Source organism: Sus scrofa, chromosome 6 (genome assembly GCF_000003025.6).
Source record: "Sus scrofa isolate TJ Tabasco breed Duroc chromosome 6, Sscrofa11.1, whole genome shotgun sequence".
Classification (NCBI taxonomy): Eukaryota; Metazoa; Chordata; class Mammalia; order Artiodactyla; family Suidae; genus Sus; species Sus scrofa.
Window position 1 is genome coordinate 40,774,506 of NC_010448.4, and position 7,464 is coordinate 40,781,969.

The 7,464-nt window shown below is 47.5% G+C and overlaps 1 long non-coding RNA gene across 1 annotated transcript; it reads right to left on the reverse strand.

Annotated features, from left to right (window-relative positions):
- On the reverse strand, positions 4,444-6,467 carry LOC106507587. Its single transcript, XR_001303663.2, has 3 exons — positions 6,020-6,467; positions 5,779-5,889; positions 4,444-5,077 (listed from the first exon to the last, which is right to left on the reverse strand). It is a non-coding gene; the product is annotated as an uncharacterized LOC106507587 (long non-coding RNA).

Sequence of the window (7,464 nt, forward strand, 5' to 3'; positions counted from 1 at the left end):
GGTTGCCTTGAGCGGTGGTGTAGGTTGCAGATGTGGCTCGGACCCGCGTTGCTGTGGCTGTGGTGTAGGCCAGCAGCTACATCTTGGATTCGACCTCTAGGCTGGGAACCTCCATATGCTGCAGGTGTGGCCCTAAAAAGACAAAAAATGAGGGAAAAAAAGCCCCACACTGTTCTGTGTAGATGGTTCCCACATCCTGGTGCTTTTCAAAGTGAAAGAATATCTATGTGCCATATGACGTGAGTGTGTGTCTGTGTGTGTGTGTAAGAACATCCTTGTGCAGTACAGTGTGAAGGTGTGTGTGCGCGTGTGCACACCATTTGCCCATGTGAACTATGCTTCTTTAAATGCTTGCAGACCTCGGTTTCAGTGAGGTAATACCTATGCAAATACCAGTGCTCTCATATTAGAGTAAATACACAAGACACTTAAAGCGTTGGGATCTATTATTCCCCTTTACTGATAGCAAGTTTTCAAAAACTTCATTAAATGCAAGGCAATCTTTTACCTCCGAATTATCTATCGGAGGAGAATCTGAATTCTTCCTCCAGAAACAAAGGGAAGGAACAAAGAATAACAAAGTCTACAGTATCAGCGCTACCGAAAAAGCAGAACTCTGGCACTGATCTGAGAAAATTCAAAGCCTGTGCCCACACTTGATGTGCAGAGCTGCTTGCTTCGAGCCTTTTTTTTTTTTTTTCTTGTCGTCGTTGTTGGGTTTCAAAACCAAACTTGCACGGTGCCCACTGCAGCTCTGGAATTCTTGGTTGCAACGGAAATGATGCAAGGAAAAACATTTTTGGAAGCAAAGGCACCCAGGCATGCTACAGGAATTTGTAAGTCACTGGGCTTCTTTTAGGAGGTCAGACTGTTGGTGTTCCTGGCTGGGAGCAGATAATCTTTGGCAGGCCTGAGCGTCATTGTTACAAACAGCAAGGGTGAGTCAAGGGGTTAGTGAGGGGTCAGGAAGTGAGCCCATCAGGGAAGAAATTGATTGAGGGGCCGTAACTCCGCCTACATGATGGATCCTAGTCCCAAATGCCTTTGGGGAACAGACAGGACATTTCAGTGGTGAGGGTAGAAGAGTAGGAACTAGGGAGGGGGAGTCTTGGGGGTTGGGGGGGAAAGCCCAGCACTTCTCATCACCATGGAGAATGCGGCATTGGGGCTTCTGGACACCTAGATTTTGTGTGAAGTCTCTGAATTTTTACATATTGGCTCAAGATGTGTTTTTTTTTTTTTTTTAACGATTTTTATTTGTTCCATTAGAGTTGGTTTACAGAGTTCTGTCCATTTTCTACCGTACAGCAAAGTGACCCAATCACACATACATATATACTTTCTTTTTCTCACATTATCGTGCTCCATCATGAGTGACTAGATATAGTTCCCAGTGCTATACAGCAAGATCTCATTGCTTATCCATTCCAAAGGCAATAGATATTATTAACCCCAGATTCCCAGTCCACCCCAATGCCTCCCCCCTACCTCCCCCCGGCAACCACAAGTCTGTTTGCAAGTCCATGAGTTTTTTCCTGTGGAAAGGTTTACTTGTGCCATATATTAGATTCCAGATATAATTGATATCATATGGCATTTGTCTTTCTCTTTCTGACTTACTTCACTCAATATGAGAGTCTCTAATTCCACCCATATTGTTGCAAATGGCATTATTTTGTTCTTTTTTATGGCTGAGTAGTATTCCACTGTGTATATATACCATATCTTCCCAACCCATTCATCTGTCAATGGAGAGGGTCTTAGGGGTCGGGGGGACGCCCAGCATGTCTCCTCATCCCCATGAAGAATGTGGCACTGGGGCTTCTGGACACTGAGGTTTTGTGTGAGGTCTCTGAAATTTTACATGGCTCAAAACGTGTTTTTAAAAACTGTATAATAACAGATGATCAAGATGTGGTTGATCCACAGAATGAAATATTATTCTGCCATGAAAAGGGATGGGGCACTGACATAGGCTACAATGTGGATGAACTTTGAAAACATTGTGATAAGAGGAAGAAGTCACAGAAGAAGCCAGGCACACATGTTACCTGAGTCCATTTGTATGAAATGTTCAGAAGAGGCAAGTCCATGGAGATGGAAAGAAGGTTAATGGTTGCCGGGGTTGGGGGAGGGAAGAATGGGAAACAACTGACAGCTAAGGAGTAGGAGGTTTGTTTTTGGAGTGATAAAGATGTTTAAAAATTAGATGGCGATGGTCATTGCCCCACTCTGAATATACTAAAAACCACTGAGCAGTGCACTTTAAAAAGGTGAATTTTGTGGTACGTGAATGAAGCGTGCATACTTTTATCTTATAAGCTGTTATAAGATAAAAATAAATCTGGAAGGAGGCCTTTTTAAAGAAGCATCAATGCATATTTCCATCAAAATACTTCGAGTTCTCATATAGTCATAGACAACTGACACGTTAGTACATTGTAAAGAATTACAAAAGTGGGGTGTCCTGACTTCAGTCTGGACCCCAGCTATACTATTGATGGGGTTACTTAACCTTGAACGATTTAACTGTTGTGAGTTCACAGGCCACGTCTGCAACATTATGAAATTAAATGCAAAAAAATAGGGGAAATAATGTGTAGGTTTATAATGGACGCTACCAATGCTAGATAGTCTTGCTGTCATGGTATCATAAGCTATGGGTAAATTTGAGATTAATTTCACAGCCATGGAACATGGTACCCGAAACCCTCTGTGTTTGGAAAGGCTCCCTGATGGTCAGGTCGATTCCTCCACATGCACCCCCCGCTTCAGACAAAATGATCCTGCATATACGTCTTCAACTTTCTGTTTTCCAGATTCCTCGTTTGAAAAACAAAAACAAAAACAAAAAAAATCAGTGTTTAAACCACGTTCTTGTCATTCTCGGAGTCTTACGGGGCAAATAGGAAAGCGGGGGATGCAGGTGAGGGGGGGTGAAGAGTGGTTCTTGGAGTTAGATGTCATTCCACTCACTTGTTTGATGAAAGTTTACAAAGGACCTACTGGGTGCCATGCCTCAGGCTACAGGCTGGGGATACCCGCGTGAGTCAGGGAGCTGGCCACAGATCACTGTCTAAGGAGCAAAAAAGGGATTTCTTCACTCTGACAATCACACAAATACAGGTAACGTATCTGGAAGAGGAGATTCAGAGGGAAGATGGATTTTTCATGTCACGGAAGACTTCCCTAAGAGGTGAGAATGGACGGAGATACTAAGGAGAGCATGCCAGCTAGAGAAGCAGCACGTGCAAAGACCACACGGGCACAATGGGGCTCCGAAGGCTGGTCTCCCCATCTCTGAGCTGTGGGATCCAGGCAGGTCATTCCAGTTCCCTGGATCTGTTTCTTTCATCTGCGAAGCGGAAGGCAGTGCCCACAGCCAGGCTCTTTCTGAGGTTAAGTGGTGGTGGGTGAGGTGGTGGATGTCAAGAGCTATACGGAGAGCAAGCTGGGTCCTGCCAGGTTCTGGGGATGGTTATCAAAGCAGACACAGGCTAGGGACCAACCTCAACGTGGAAATGTGGTGTATCCTGCAGGTGCATGGCTTTCCAGCTTGTTCGGAGGTTGGCAAGGTGAGGGTCAGTGTAGGGACAACCAAATGGGGTTCTTCAACAGATTTATAGGATCCCCGGGGAATATCAGTCCTCAATCACACTCAGGGCCTCAGGCTTCTGGGAAGGAATGGGTGGGAGTCTCCTGGGCCCAATTCAAGGTCTTCGTATGGCTCCAGTTCATCTGTGTGTGGACAGGCTTGGCCACCATGGCAGCAGCACCATTTGCCAGAGGAGTGTTCGTAGGATGACAAACATCTTGGTTTTGCCAGACACGGACTTTCCAGTGCTAAAAGCAGGGCAGTCCTGGGCAAACCTGAATCATTGGTCAACCCAAGTGCCAGGGCACTCCCTCCAAAGGCACATGTCCAGGCTGAGCCAAGCTATTGCCACTCTTAACCCAGCAGGCCACTGTGAGCCCACTGGGGGAGCCAAGAGGCTCAGAGCATGGGCTTTGGTAACTCTAGAATTGGGTTCAAATCTTTTTAAAAATTTTTTTGAAATTTTGATTTTTTTTTTTTTAATTAACGTAGAGTGGATTATCAGGAGTTCCTATCGTGGCACAGCAGAAATGAATCCAACCAGGAACCATGAGGTTGCGGGTTCAATCCCTGGCCTTGCTCAGTGGGTTAAAGATCCAGCGGTGCCGTGAGCTGTGGTGTAGGGCGGAGATGTGGCTCAGATCCTGTGTGGCTGTGGCTGTGGTGTAGGCCAGCAGCTATAGCTCCGATTGCACCCTTAGCCTGAGAACTTCCATATGCCTCAGGGGTAGCCCTAAAAAGACAAAAGACAAAAAAAAAAAAAAAAGTATAGTTGATTATCAGTGTTGTGCCAATTTCTGCTGTACAGCAAAGTGACTCAGTTATACATATATATATATATATTCTCTTTTTATATTATCGTCCATCATGGTCTATCCCAGGAGGTTGGATATAGTTCCCTGTGTTATACAGCAGAATCTTGGGTTCACATCTTCCCTGCCCCAGCGTGTTGGCTGTAAGGATAAAAGGTGACAAGGTGCCCGGGGGCACGCCGCACGGTGCCTGGCACAGGGTCGCGAGTTTATCCATTCTTGTCGAGGGACTGAATGAATCTTTGTTCCTACTTCCGACTAGATGGGGACCGCCTCAACATGTGAATTTCTCTTCCTGGCAGCGGGAAACTGCTGAGCGGCTCCTCCTCAGTGTTCGGATAGTATTTTGTGCTGAAACTTTTATAAAGATGATAACCCTGCTGTCTCTTGCAGTTTGGGATTTGCACACTTCCCCTTCTCTGTTTAACATCTGTATTGTAACAGTATATTATGAAAACCTCACCTGGTGTATTGTAAGCACCATCCCAAGGAAATTAGCATTAAATACTGTGATCTTCTGTTCAAGATAGAAGGGCTGGGCACGTTCCACCGAACTAGAGGTATGTTTCCGTGGGGACAGAGAGAAATTCATAGTGTAATGCAATATTAAAAAATGTCGCCCAGCTGAGCATTCCATGTAGGGGCTCGTGTAGAGTTTTAATCTCTTCACCTGTTGGTGTGAAGAGAAAAGAGAGAGAGAGGGAGGGAGGGAGGGAGAGAGGGAAGGAGAGGAAGGGCTTATGTGAACAGGGAAATCACGAGCAAAGAGGAGGGGGAAAATTTAAATGATCCCAGACCGAACTGTTTTGCTGTTAATACAGAAATACAGTGCAAGACACATTTAATGGGCTCTATTTTTTATTATACTATGCTGAATAATTAAGTTTGAGGCTAAGTGTCACATGGATTTATCTTTTAATTAAAAAAGCATGGTTCACGCATATTTGAGTGGTAGTCCAAATAAATGCAATATAGAAATTTATGTTTGTTTATCTAGGTGTTAATTACCTAGAGATTGTTCTGGATTACTTCTTTTTATAAAGTGTCATAGGCTCGTGTCAGAACGAATAAAGCTTGCCCATGGAACCTTATCAATTTGCTAACTATAGTGCTGGTCTGACCTGAGGGGGGGCGGGTGGCAGGGGAAAACTTTGGGGATTGTTATGTATACACACGCCCCCATTCAACCCACACCAAATAAAACAGTCGTTTTAGAAAATATTTCTAGGACATAAAGGCACAAATATATCTTCGTTGTTTTACAGCCTCTTGTCCACAGCTATTTATAAAACATGTGATTATTTATGCATCGGGTTATGAGAAGTTCGGCCGGGGGGGAGGCCGTGAAGAAGGCGCCATCAATCCAGTTACCTGGACCCGGGAAGGGTGGAGGGAGGGTTTCTCCGTGGAAAAGGGGCCGGACAGGAAGTTGGCTGCTGCGATTTGTCTGAAATATGTCAACCTCACTGCTGCTCCTAGAAACTGCAGACAGCGGGAGAAAGAGGGATTGCAAAGTTGAGGGTTAGAGGTCACCAAAAAAAAAAAAAAAAAAAAAATCAGGGATACACGCTGAGAAAGCGAAACCAGAAGCCCCCACAAATTTTTCTCATACCTTGGGGTCAGTCCCTGGCTTTTTCTTTGTTTACGGGAGGTGGGGGCAGGTTCACCGGATGGATTTGGAAGAAACCAACGGCTTTGGTCCAAAGGTGCACCTTCAAAGAAACAGACGTTGCAAGGGCAGGAAGAATTCCAAAGCAGTCTGGGGGTGTCTAAGTTGGGTGCGCTCCTTTGTTCGGGAGGTCTGTTTGCCTGGCGTTTTCTGCAGGGCCTGGCCTCTTTCCACTGCGCACCGCGCCCCTTTTTTTTGGCTGTCAGGTCTCAAGAAAATCAATAAAAGTAACTGCGGGTCCCAAAGGGCTTCACCCAGCTTGGTGGGCCGTTCTTTTGGGGTGCAGGGAGAGCCGGAGGGGAGATCCGGCCGGCCCCCAACTGTCCTCGCCAAGCCCAAGCTGGGGGAGCATCGGGAACCCCGAAACTGCACACCAGCCCAACGCGGAAGCTCTCCGCTGGGCAGGGTTTCATTTTCAATTTTTGTTTCCTTCCTCCCGGAGACCTGGCGCACTGACGGGGCGGGTCATTTGGCAGCGCGCCTGGAGAGGGGCGCCCGGGCCGGGCGGGCACGGAGCGGGCGCGGCGCCAGGCGGGGGCGCACGGGGCCTTCGGGTGACCGCGGGTCGGAGGCGGGCTTCTCCGGCGCGGACCCTGGCCACCCAGCTTCGGAACCAGCACCGAGTTCCCCGAGGGATCAGAGCAAAAACAAGCGTTGGTCAGAGGGGAGAACGCCCCCCGCCCCGAGGCGCGGCCCCCAAGCCCTCGGTCCCCAGGGCTTCTCTTTTGGCGAGTAAGGGGACCAAGGCGACGCGGACTCGCTGTGGCGTCTGCCCGGAGCCGGGCGCGCGGGTCCTGCCCGGCGCCAGCTGATCGTCCCATTACCGCAGACAGGAATCAATGCCGCGTATCTTTTAAATTATTGACCCCTGAACGCTGTTTTTCTCCCAAACTGCTGCCCATTCCCTCCCCAGAATCATTGCTGTTACCAGAAATTGGGGCCCAGTAGCATTGGGGGGTGGAGTGGGGCCTTTGCTGGAAGGAGCGGGTTAGGCATTTGTGCCAGCCAGGAGCTGGGGACGCAGCATTGGACAGACAAGGAGGGTCCTTGTCTCAGCTTCTCACTCCTCCCCCCCCCCCACCCCCGGTGATTTTTTTGAAAAGTGGAGGTGGGACGTTCCTTTAGATCAATGGTCAGAGAAGGTCCTTAGTGCTGAACTTTCTTTGAGCGGGGACTTGCTGGCTGCTGGCAGGTTTGCAGGATCCTAAGCCAGAAACAGAGCCCTGAATTGAGGAGACCTGAAGTGAGGTGTTTGAGGATTCAGGTTTTAGAGCTGGTAAAAGAAGGGGCCCTGCAGGGCTTTGGGATCTAAGCTTTGGTTTGGAATGGCATGCAAGGATTCATATGCCCAAGAATATCAACTTCTTTTTTGAAAATTAAAAAATATT